The 12,698-nt window shown below is 34.0% G+C and overlaps 1 protein-coding gene across 3 annotated transcripts in view; it reads right to left on the bottom strand.

Annotated features, from left to right (window-relative positions):
• Positions 1-4,863, bottom strand: part of LOC132704472 (ATP-binding cassette sub-family G member 4) — a 32,952-nt gene extending 28,089 nt beyond the window's left edge. Inside the window, exons 1-2 of one of the 3 annotated variants that reach the window (XM_060674483.1) lie at positions 4,593-4,862; positions 2,116-2,153 (exon numbers count right to left, since the gene is read on the bottom strand). The gene's annotated coding sequence lies outside the window, so the exon portion shown is untranslated. Of the gene's footprint in view, positions 1-2,115; positions 2,154-4,592 lie in introns of all 3 variants that reach the window. The other 2 variants (XM_060674484.1, XM_060674482.1) reach the window with 2 other exon arrangements.
• Between the last annotated feature and the right edge of the window lie 7,835 nt (positions 4,864-12,698).

Consider the following 12,698-nt stretch of genomic DNA (forward strand, 5'->3'; position numbering starts at 1 on the left):
TATGAAATTATGGAATGTTGCGAGTTAAGTTTCAGATCCTTAACTAAAAAATATTTTTGATTTCTAAAATTCTGTATTACTAAAAAGAGATTTAGTCATTTACCATTGTCCAGGTTCACCTTTTTCGAAATATTTAATATTTTATATCGAAAATAATATTTTCAGATCGAAATGTATTTGTGGTTTTTGCTATAAACATTTTTTTTGTTAAATTGGTATGCTTATTATACTAACAAATTATCTACAAATTAAACTAAAAAAACTGGCGGGAATCATTTTAGGACAAGCAATAAAAATTCGAAACATTGTAAATTATAAAAAACATACGAATTGCAAAAAAAAAGTTTTAATTAAGCAATAACCTAAAAAAAATTGTTTATCAAATGAAACATTTCTGATTATTTACCTGCATTTAAATTTTCTACTGTGACGATGAACTTGTGCATCTAATCTATCGCTCCTTGTTAGTCGGTAACCATGCATTCCGGTTCATTTTATTCATTAAAATTATAAAATGTAAGTACTGTTATCAACATTCTAAATGTTTGTACTACAACAATGTGGAACTCAAATTTCACATGGGTTCACATGAATGAGCAATCAACGGAATCTTGTCGAGTATTTGTATATTATTTTGAGTTTTTCCTCAATAATTTTAATCCAGTGTTACAAAAGCTTAGTCCTGTAGGATATCTATGTTTATTTGAACTACTAGACTCGAAAGAAGAGAAACAAAAAATTGCGGTATATAGATGTAAGTTCTAACTTTCGGCCATCAGTATAGCATAAGTGTTACAATATGAAAGCCAAAATCGAGATTTTAATGCGGTACTTTAGTCACAGTGTGACGTTTTTCAGTTTCGATATTCACTTCACAAATCAGTCAGTGAATGTCTTCGACCCGTTTTGCAAAGATATATCCAAAAACTAATTCTCGTGGAAAAGGTATAGTATGCAACACGCTGGCAATGGGGAGTTGGCCTCATCTAATCGTTCAATGTATAGATAAATTGTTTTTTAGGTTGCCGACAATTGGGATGACAATAAACTACTGCATTGAAGTTTAAAAGAACTTATAGGTTATTATCTAATCAGTCAATTGAATTGTGACATGAATAAATTAATAATGAAAAATGTATGCTACTAAACTTGATTTATTTTTTTCACACTCTGCAGGTAATTGCAATATACTAATAAGGCATTATTTTCTCGGATGTATTTGAAAAAAAATGTGTCAGATAACCTATTTGGTTAAGATAAATCTCACATTTTTTCAGCAAAAGTTTTGGTTAGTTGGTGATTCGTGACACGTTGAAACATTTCTACTTTGAATTTGTTAACGATAGCCTTACACAACATGTGATCTTTGACCCATAACTCAATATCACTTAGCATTGACCTTGTGGTCGTGCCGAATACAAAAATATCATGAATAATATTGATGACTGGATTTCTGATAATACGCAATGCCACCGACATATAAATAATGTAGCAGCACAATACAAATAAATTTATATTAAAGATTAAGGCTTCGATTTTCATTCTTAAATAACTGTCGTATGTATGCATTAGACTCAAGCTGGAGAAAAATTGCGTCGTTTCTGTATAAAAGAATTTGAAAAAATAATATGCAATGTAAATAAACATCTTTTATAACAAGATTTAATACATTGTAATTGCCACTAATCGCATTTTTCAAAATTATGTTATTTAAAAATTCCTATAATGCTCAACTTCAATTCGGCAGACAGCTTGGCAATTACTACGGACAGCTAAAGCATCCTAGAGAAAATTTGTTGATAGTTATATTAATTTTTTTAGTATGTAAGGTGGGGCAAGTGCGTTTCCGGAGAAAGTGCAGAATATGACTGTTAAAATCCTATTACTTTTGAAATAATTGCTGCCATCTATTATTTGATACCCTTGATACCTGTAGCACCTCTATAAAATAATACATAGTTAATAATGTATGTTTGGTAGAATAATAGTTGCAAGTGTGCAAGAATCACGTGTTTTGTAACTTCTAGAGCATTCTCATCAGCAAAAATAAATCCTTCTATATTTATTGAATACACCAGTTACCAATACCGAAATTGCTGACGAACCTACACTTACCACAATACAAATTGTCGATTTTGCGTTGGTAAATCTTCCTGGAAAAAAGAAAGTACACAAATATGATAGGTAAAACAACTTCTTAATGCTGATGAAGAAGAAGTAATAGGCTTAAAAAAGCATATTCTTGAGACAGTTCCTAAAGTCTTTGAAGCATGAAAAATATATATTTTTATAACTATTCTTTATTTCGATCAACATTAATTAATGTTTTTTATTTTAGTTCGTATGGCTTTAGGTTCTAACCTTTAAATAAATATTTCTGTAGTAAAAATATTTTTGCATCTTTTGACTTACCCTTAAAATATATTTTGTAGTTTTATTTGTTTAATAATTAATGAAAATAGAAAATGACAAATAAAAAATGCAGATATGTAGGTATTCTGTACTAGCCCCGCGTAGGACGCAACGTATTAATAGCAAAAATAATGATATATTATGCCCTTGCCCCGGACCAGTGGGGCAAGTGCGTAACATGTACTTAAAAAAATATATATGTACGTAAATTGGCAAATATTGCATTTTGGATAAATAGGTATTACTAATATGTAAGTTAATTATCACACTAATATGGCAAACACACGAAAACTCATAAGTTTAAAAGAAGTAATTTTTATAGTTGTTTCATTATCAACTATGAAAATTTTCGGTCGCACTTGTCCCACCTTATCTTATGTACTACAACATCATCAGAAAATTTCGTATCCTGCATTTACTTTACAAAGAGTTTGATGTTTTTTAAAGTGATAAAATAACAATTTGTCGGTATTGCAATTGCAACCTTACCAATGGGACACACACTTCCGACAAATATTAAATTATTAAATCAGAAATGGTAAAATTGTTCAATTTAAATTCATAGACGTTTAACGACTTAACAAAGCGCTTTATTTGACGTGGGCGAACAAAACCGGGCTTACACTCCGTGAGATAAAACAATATCAATTGGCTTCGAAAGGTCAAACATTATAAACGCAATTTTTTCCCATATTTAATTTACTATATTTTGGTGACATCACAAAGCACAGGCCTATTCAGTTAAAGAAAAGGTGTAAGGTGTATTTTTTTGCAGAAATATGTCGGTTTTTGATGCGAGAATCAATTATATTCACTTAATTATTACGTTTATTAGGAATTCTTTGTATTCATTGAGCGCAAAAATCTTGAGAAAACTTTAATTGGGAGAGATTTGTTATTTCTGAAAAGGTAATCCCTACGTGTAAATATAGATTTTAAAGTTGTGTGTTTAATGGAGACAAATTTTATTATGCTTTTTTAATTTTTACTTATCGTTAAAGATTAAACCCAAGTTTTTAGCTATGCTTTTAGTTTGTTTTAGTTTCTTTTGTACTGAACCACCACTGATCACCATAGTTAAAGTTTTGGTGAGGCTCATTTTGAAATTTTCATGGGTCTGAGATGGAATAATAATAATAATAATAACAATAATAATAATAAGATTTAATAAGAATTTAAGCTTGGAATAAGAATTTAAGTTACGTTAACTGGGTCTGATTGCTTCTTCTCAAGAACCACCCTTTGCTTGCAGATATTGAAATACATTTACAGAACCACATGTATAAAATAAGAAAGGTAGGTTGCAGGATTGGGCATGCCTAATGTTTTGGAATAGTCTTGAAAGACTGGATGGATCCTTTCTACCCAAAGTACTGGCCAAGTCATCGGTTACGTTGGCTAGAGCCGTACATTTGGGTCAGATTGATTCAAAACTTCTGTTTTCAATATGTTGTTTCTTTTCTTTAGTTAGTTTAGTTAGTTGTAGAGATGTTTTTTTTTATTTTTTAGGAAAAAAAAAAGATATCTAAAGTTCTTGCGTATCATTTACTTCGATAATGCTTTTAGTTGTGATTACTAACATCCTCTAATGGGAGATTTTGTCCAAGCTGTTTCGCATTTTCTTAAGATGCCAACACCCACCTCTTCGAGATACACCATTTTTTAAATTTAGCATTTCTTGTTGGCTTGTTGGCATGTTTAATGGGTACGCTCAGACCCCATTTTTCATCAGAAATAAAATAGTCTTGACAATCTCCGAACAAAGGCAAGTCTGGTGTAATCCTAACAATCAAATATACAAAAGGAGATTTTTTCATACTGCAGCGTATTCTCCGCATTCATTTCAAAGATTCAATGACCCCACTCTAAGCGCGTTTAAAACCACTTTCACTGGTGACACATACTGTATCATTTAGGTAGGTAAATAAATAAAGCTTCCCCGCTAACACAAACCATAAAATTTCATCAAAACAAAGGCGAGAATGTTATTTACTATCAAGTCGGCTTGCGTCCCAATTCGAATATAAACGCGGAAATGTTTCTGGCCATCGACCGCCTTTTCTATGTTTGCGTTAGGATTTCTCCACGTTTCATAACCCACACATTTTCCTCCGAAACGACAGAGGATCGACGTCCACAAAGCCAGACACCCAAACAAAGAAACGATTAGCTCCACTTACCGCAATCAAATTAGGGAACCGAAAATCCGACTGTTGTCAAATCGATTCGTTCCGAACGCAGCAATGCATAGCCTTCTGAGTGTAACGGCACGGACACTGGCACCGAACTTCTCTGTAACGACGAATGTATCACGAGATGCAGATTCTTCGGAACCGCCGCGTTTGTTTGTATTAACGCGCCGCGTAATACTATTTTAGATAGTTCGCTTTTGCGGACATCGCGGTTGTAACGCGCTTTTGCTGCCAGCGGGGTATTCCTCGCTGACTACTGCTATCGAACGTAAACGAGTGCATGTGTACCAAGCAAGTGCAACCTACTACGTGGGCGACAGACCAGAGTCAAGTATTTGCCATGCGGACAAATCGATGACTTCGAATGTTTGGTTTTAATATGGATGTCCAATCTTTCTTAAATCTTATCTTATTAGCCATAAAGAGGATGTTTCGTCTAATGGTTTCAATTCCGTAAAGTACACTGCTGTATCCAGGGTTCCACAAGGCTTTAATTTGGGACCTGTATTCGTTTTAATATCTATTAACGATATTATTGATAAATTTTAATTAATAAATAATTAAGTGTTCATAATAATGATAGAATTAAATAATAACAATAATGTAGAAACATCTATGAGATCCCCAAAGAGCACAATAGTCAAAGAATTATCTACATAGACTGCCCCATCAATAGACTGGGAAGTAATTAAACAGTAACTGGTTCGTATCGAATGCCAAATGCCTGGCTGAAAGATCTACACGTCACAAATATCTGGCGTTAAAATACAACAATATACATTCCTAATAATATGCATTCCTAAAACTGAACTACTGAACTGCCACGAAGAATAACTAGGCACGCATCGGAACATCACCTAATCCAAGCGCAATAAAAAGGCAGCCGAAAAGTATCAAGAGATTGCAAACACTACTTGTTCCTTTCAAAATCTATCCTTGAATACTGCTGCAAACCAAGGAAAGCATTGTTGATTAGCTGGATTTATTACTGGAAACCCATTGGTCGCACATGTCAATGACAGATGCATCAAGTTCCTTAAAAACTTCATGGGCAAACGTAAAACAAAAATCCTGCTTGGAACTAAAAGAGCTACCATGTATATGCCAAGAGTTTCTCCAAGATTATTTTGTATAGCACTTGCGCCTTTATTTAATCTACTTCGGCAAGTGAAGGGCTCCTAAAAAATTACTGGATCTACAGAATTAGTTAACTAGCTACTTGTTTGTCATTGTTAACTGCAGTTAATGAAGGCTGCTACCAAGATGTTTAGTGGTGATATTCCTTGATATGTCTTTAGTAATCGATTAAAGCATTGGACCCTGAAAACAATGAGGAAGGAGTATTAAGGCAGGATCCGAAAGATTCTAAGAACGTAGTTATACATGCGATTGGTACATTAACCTTGCCTGTTGTACATCACAGCTTGTGGTGACAACTCGACTTTGGAAGAAATTCAATGCATAAACCGAATGACGCTCAAATTACTAGTATCAATTAACCAAGGTTTATTCCCTAGCGCAGAGGAATGGGAACATGGACTTTACAACATCGAGAAGTTGTACACTATAGCGCCGTGTAGCTCTGGAGTATAAAGTAAACTACTTGCTTTAAAAGAAAATGCAAATGCTGTTGGGAACCGTCCATATTTGAAGGAGAGTTAATTCAGCGCCCCTAGCATCTTTAACATATATTTTCCCAGTTCAAACTTAGAACCTGGTTGATTTCCATTATAGGACAATTGGTGATGGTAATTGTGGACTCTTAACTATATTATGTTAATTGTATTAGTGTATTGTTAAAATTGACGTTATGTACTTATAATATACTTACCTATAAACATAATGAAGTATGACACGTTTTAATGTACCATCAGCTCTGTTATGAACGAATGAGCATATAGACGTGATATTTTGGATTAATACGCCAACCAAGCCTGTCCATCTTGTATTCAGAGCAGAGATATCGGCATGCACCTTCCTATAACCGCCTGCCCAGAGCATGATAAAGCCCTAAAAGTTTTATATTACCTTTTGCGTTACCTCTAAGGATCGATGGAGATCCAGAAATTTATCATGTTTCAAATACGACTGATCAGTGGTGGAAGACAGTCCATGCAAAATTCTGTGGAACTGCTCCCTAGGATGAGCATGGCAAACAAAGCAGACATCATTTTACAGAACCTGGAGGAAAAGCCCATCTTTGTTACAAAGTTCTCATGCTGAGCGGAAACTAATAAAGTCAGTGAAAAATCTGGCAAAATCGTCGCATTACTTACCAAATGCAGAAATCCTATATTCATCTATAACTTACCGACCAGCAGGCCGATTAATAAGTTGAGAAACTATCAGAAAAAGATCATAAATAAGAACGTCCTGGATAGGTGTCAGACGGAATACTAGAGCACGTGAAGATTGAAGAGTCTTTCGAAAAATAAATACCTGTCCTATACGTTTGGACTCCGGTCCCCTATTATAAGTACTTGAGTCTGGAGGTACTAAAATGCAAAGATTGTACTGGGATCGAATACTCAGCGCAGACAAGGCTATAATCACCCTGATATCTTGTTCGTAGCTAGTACCCAAAAATTTGCCTGGATAATTAAAATTTCACTTTAACCTGTTAACAAGTTAACCTGAGAAATTAGCAAAAAATCTCAGATTGCTTATACAGAGCGCGAAAAATTATCTGCACAGTAAGGTTAAACTCTTATCCTCACTGTACGGTGTACCAGTGTACAGTACGTTTCTACAGTTAACAATAAAAGAAAGATCAGTAGACCAGAGACGGACAGTCTAATCGAATTATTTACATAATTAAACGATTGATAACTTGAAGATATTTGCTTTCGTTTATGAATGACAGCATTCTGCTACAGGAACAATTAAATATTTTGCGCAATTGGTGTAGCAAAGGGTTGTTTTTTATCAAAATTAAAAAATTAAGAGATTTAACCATTATTTTATTAGCTCAAGAACAAAAAGCGAATTAAAAAATCTAAATTAAATTACAAAGTGTCAAAAAATACATTTATTTTTCGAAGCTCTCTCGCTCTTGGCCGAAAAACTTTGTTTAGTGGATTTTCATGCATTGTTCCTTCTTAATGATCAGCAGTAATCTGCCATTATTACAACGCCCCACCTGTGTTCTATTTCTTTAACATCAGATGTGAGCGTGAAAAGTGTACTTTTATACTCATATTGCATCCCATTTCTCTAAATTCCTCTAACATGTTTTCTAACATCTTTGCAATTTGGATATTTGTTGTTTGCTTAGAAACCCTTTTATAATATCAGTAATTTAACTTTTTCATATTCGATCATGGTATTCACAAAATCTTGATCTTATATTAATCCCCTTATCTCAAGACCACAAAAATTTCGTCCTTTAATTTTGCATCTGGGGGGAAATCTCGCACATAGGTATTTAAAATAAGCTTCAGCTTTATTTCAAGCTTAAGTATCTTACAAAATATATGTGGCGCTTAAGGTTCGTCTTAATCACCAATTTTTACTTTAAAATAAGTCTATTATTGTTTTTTAAACAAGGGTGTAATTTTACGTCTAAATTTCTTGACCACAAAAGAACACAAAGAAAAAAAGATATCTAAAAAATTAATTCCAATATATTAGAAACAAAAAACATTGTTTTTCGATTAGTTTAGTTCGTATATCTCCAAAAATATGAAAAATACCAAATCAAAATTTTTGTTGGCCATATTGTTACCATTTCACATCAAGCAACTTATATAACTTGTATAATATATTATAACATTCTCAAACAAACATTAAAAAAATTTCAAAGAAAATTCGTTTTTAGTCTTTATTTAGTTTTCGTTTTAAATCTGATGTCGTCAGTGTGTCAGTAATATTCATTCATTAATAATGGCATAGGTTGGCTAAGGCTCTTGCCGTATCTACTGGTAGCTCGACTCTATATATTTTTTGTATTCACTTGTAGTTCTTCAACTAAATTCCACTTTAAATTCCTGTTATTATTATTAATTCCTTTAACATGTTATTTGTCACACTGAACGCAAAATATCTAGGCAACCAGGATGTCTTGATTAAGTTGAAAAACAGGAAAACCCATTTCATATTGCTATTCCTCAAATTTTCGATTGTGTTCCTACTCTGGAAAATTCCGTGTAATGTCGCATATATCCAGTATATTATTGTCTGCCACCTTCAAGCAAATGAACGATGATTATAACAAGTATTATTATTATTAGATGAGTCAAGATTAAAATTAGTGTTTCCAATGATAAAGTCACACAAATACATAAAAACCGAAGCCAGGAAGAAAATTTAATAAAGTTCTTAAGTGATTGATAACCGACAATAGTATGACACATCTCTTCCAACTCTGCAAACCATTCTCCAAGTTTACCCTCAAATATGCCAAATGTTTGAAATCTGTTTCTGGTTTGGGATTGGAACGAACCTTGTCTATATGCTCACGATGACCCCGGTGAAGAAAGGATTCCGGCCTGCGTGATACATACAATGCCGTATGCTAGGAAATGCTTTAAGGACTAAAATCTCGTGCGATTCAAAACACGTCTTGGCCGTATTGGCATCGAGTGCGTCAGCACGGAAGGAGCCGTAACGATTTTTGGTTTTCGGTTGTAGATTTAATCCCCAAATGTATCGAAAGTTTTCGAAACAGTTGAAATATTTTGTTTAGGTGCAGTGACGATTATCATACCATAGCGAAGGGGAGTGTTTTGTTGTGGGCCTCCTGGTCGCGTAACTTTTTGTTGAAATTGTAAGAGGTCGACTGTATTTTAGTATGTCATTGATAACTAAAACAAAACATGTTATTCAACGAACAACCCACAAGGAACAGGGACGATTTATATTGAACAGTGGTCTGCTAACGAATACATGCAGACAAATAAACGAAGTTGCTGCTCTCGACATGACCAAAAACGCCAGCTGCAGTCGTGGAAATAAAGGCATTTGAGACAATTAGCCAGGGAGTATCATAACAACTTTATTTTTGCAGTACCACAGATAAAAAAATATGTTCAAATCAACTCCTAATATTTTCCAATATAGTTATGTTGCTTAAAATATAAGACAAAAATGAGAACCAACTATGCCAACTAACCAAAACTGTTGCATCGTTGATAAAGTTCTTTAGTCACTGGGTGACCCTCCAATCATGCCAAATCAAAATCGTGACTAAAGTGGCGTTTATCAAATTTTTGTGAAATTTTGCTTTCAGTTTTTGGTTTTATTGGACGTGTATTTATATCAAATTTTTTGAAATGTATAAATGAATGCGTGTCACTTGGATCAAGAGGACTGCGATTTAATATAGGATGCCTTTAAAAACTGATGGTGTTATTTATAATGATCGAAAATAAAAACTTAAAATGTATCTTGACCCCGCAATACTTAAATGCAATTTTTGATAAAGTTAATTCCAATATATTATACCAATGTTTTAAAAAATTTAGTCAACATTTTTGTACAAAAAAGACATCCGCTAAAACCAACTATATTGAATTTGATAAAATGGGCATACGGAGAAAACTAGTGGAATGAACACAAATGTGCATTGCAAACGAGGACAAGGAGATCCTTTGTCAGCACTGATGTTTTGGTGGTTCGTTCAACAAAAGGCGTACGAGAGATATTTTTATAGTTCGAAAAAAAAACAGGTAACCCGTACCCGCAAGTAAATGAAGAAAATTGCTGTAGTGGCTATTTAAGTGCATAGAAGCAGTGATCACAGATGACAATGAACCCATGAACTCTAAAGTGCATATCAACATACTAATGTTAACGTCTTTCTTTACAAGTGCCCATTGGATAATTGGCAAATTCATCTTTTGCGGTACTGGAATATATATTCTCTCAAAAATTCCAGCACTGACTTGGGTGTGTGCATGACAATCTAGGTGCGGTACATTCGATAATATTCTCCATAGAAGCATACAACAACAATGTAAAACTATAGACTAAAAATCTAAAACGAAAAATCCAACAATTGAATTGACTTTCAAACTGACACTTTTTTGGAGAATCGACAAAGTCCATCAAGCTTGTTGACTTTTACCGATCGTTACGAATTTAATTGGTTACTTATTGGCATTTTTAATGAAAAATAATTGAATATCAATAAAAACGGGTAGGGTAATCAACCATGAAAATACGTCACGATCAATGTTTACTAGCGCCGGTGGCGGAAGTAAATGATTTAGATATATTTAATTCCAGTGAAACCAATCGCGTGATGGTAGGAAATCCCGGCTATTTTTTAACATTATTAATGACGTGCATGAGCACTATAGTTTCTTTGTGTGTCTCATTGAAAATCGCTTCCCGAAAAAAGAATATGAAATACAAAATCTGAGCCATCAGCGTTTGAGTACCTCTGTTAATAGGTGGCCTAATAATATTTGTCGATTTTGTTTGTAATTTGCACTGTAAATCAGAATGGGACCAGTAGTGAAACAGTTTCCTCTCGATTCCCTTTTCGAACTTCAAAGTTTTACTAACAAAAAATTATAAGATACGCCAGTTTGGAAATGCTTGATCTTCAAGCTAGAAAATTTTGTTCTTTGGAAGTGCTTTTGTTAATTTAACTTTGGTGGGAATTTCATAGTTCGATTCTCTATTAGTTGCTATTCAATAGTATTGTTTTAGAAAAATTTAGAACAATTTACAGTGACAGTCCAATATACAGTTCACTTTAGCAGATTATTTTCTCTTTTATTTATACGCATATTACTTTAGTAGAGTTTTTTCCTGAAAGTCAAGTTACAAAAAAATAAAAAAATAAATCAATTATGTGGCTGCAATAGTGCAATTTTTTCCGAAGTTTTTCGCATGAAACGTGTTTCGGCAAAATTTGTTCACAAACTGCTAATTTTGAGTAAAAGGACCATCGAAGGAGGATCAAGAGCTGTTAAACGACATGAATGATGATCCTGATATGCTGAAAAAGGCCATAACTGGTGATGAATCATGGGTATATGGTTATGACGTCGAAACCAAAGCCCAGTCGTCCCAATGGAAGAACTCAGTATCGCCAAGATCGAAAAAAGCACATCAAGTTCCATCAAATGTCAAAGTTTTGCTTACTGTTTTCTTTGATTACCGTGGCGTAGAGTATTACCGCCGTTTGCGAGAAGCAATAGGACGAAATAGTCCGGAATTGTGGGAAAACAATTTTGCATCACGATAATGCGCTTGCTCACTCATCGTTGCTTGTGTTTAACATTTTGGCCCAAAACAAAACCAGAATCATGCGTCAGGTATGCCCCCTGCGACTTTTTCCTGTTTCCAAAACTCAAGAAACCCATGAAAGGAAGGGAGGTTTGGAACGATTGAGGAGAAAAAATCGCTACAAGAACTCAAAGCTACACCAGAAAGTGCTTACCAGAAGTGCTTCGAGGATTGGAAAAAGCGTTGGTACAAGAGTATTATATCCGGGGGGACAACAATAATTTAGATAAATTAATAAATACACCTCGTATATAGATATTTGACAAGCAGTTCTGGTACTTCATAGACCACGTTTTTCATTAGAACTAACACTATAATCTCACCGCGTCCTTGTTGACACGTCCGCCGAAAATTGTTGGTTGGAAGAAAGGACATAGAACCGAAGTCTTCTGTCGTTCTGGCGACGTCAGCCAATGAGGAGCTGATAAAGGAAAACACCCGAAAACATTTTCTAAAAAATGAAATAAAAAAGTGTTGGCTAGCTAGGAGGATATTGTATTGGATCAGTATCAGTCTAAGTATTGTAGTGTAGGCAATCCTCTTCCACTTCCAGATACAGCTCTAAATTCAAGAGATACTGATAGGAATAAGTTGAAAGGACAATGATTATCAATAATAACGCAACTTTTCGTTCGTGGCGGCTGTAATATTACTTAAATGGTTATTCACGCATATACCCAGTGTCATTGTTGACAGAATTCTAGATCTAGTTAAATAACATACTAAATAGCAGCTGCAATATTACATGTTAGGCTACTTTTTTTTACCTTATAAAATAGACTCTCGCTAACTTCTTATGAAAATTTCGGACTTGTACGAAATAATTTACTTCATTATTCATGAATTCTTCCAAACTTC

The sequence above is a fragment of the Cylas formicarius genome, unplaced genomic scaffold, assembly GCF_029955315.1.
Source record: "Cylas formicarius isolate icCylForm1 unplaced genomic scaffold, icCylForm1.1 PGA_scaffold_7__23_contigs__length_41026272, whole genome shotgun sequence".
In the NCBI taxonomy this organism is placed as follows: domain Eukaryota; kingdom Metazoa; phylum Arthropoda; class Insecta; order Coleoptera; family Brentidae; genus Cylas; species Cylas formicarius.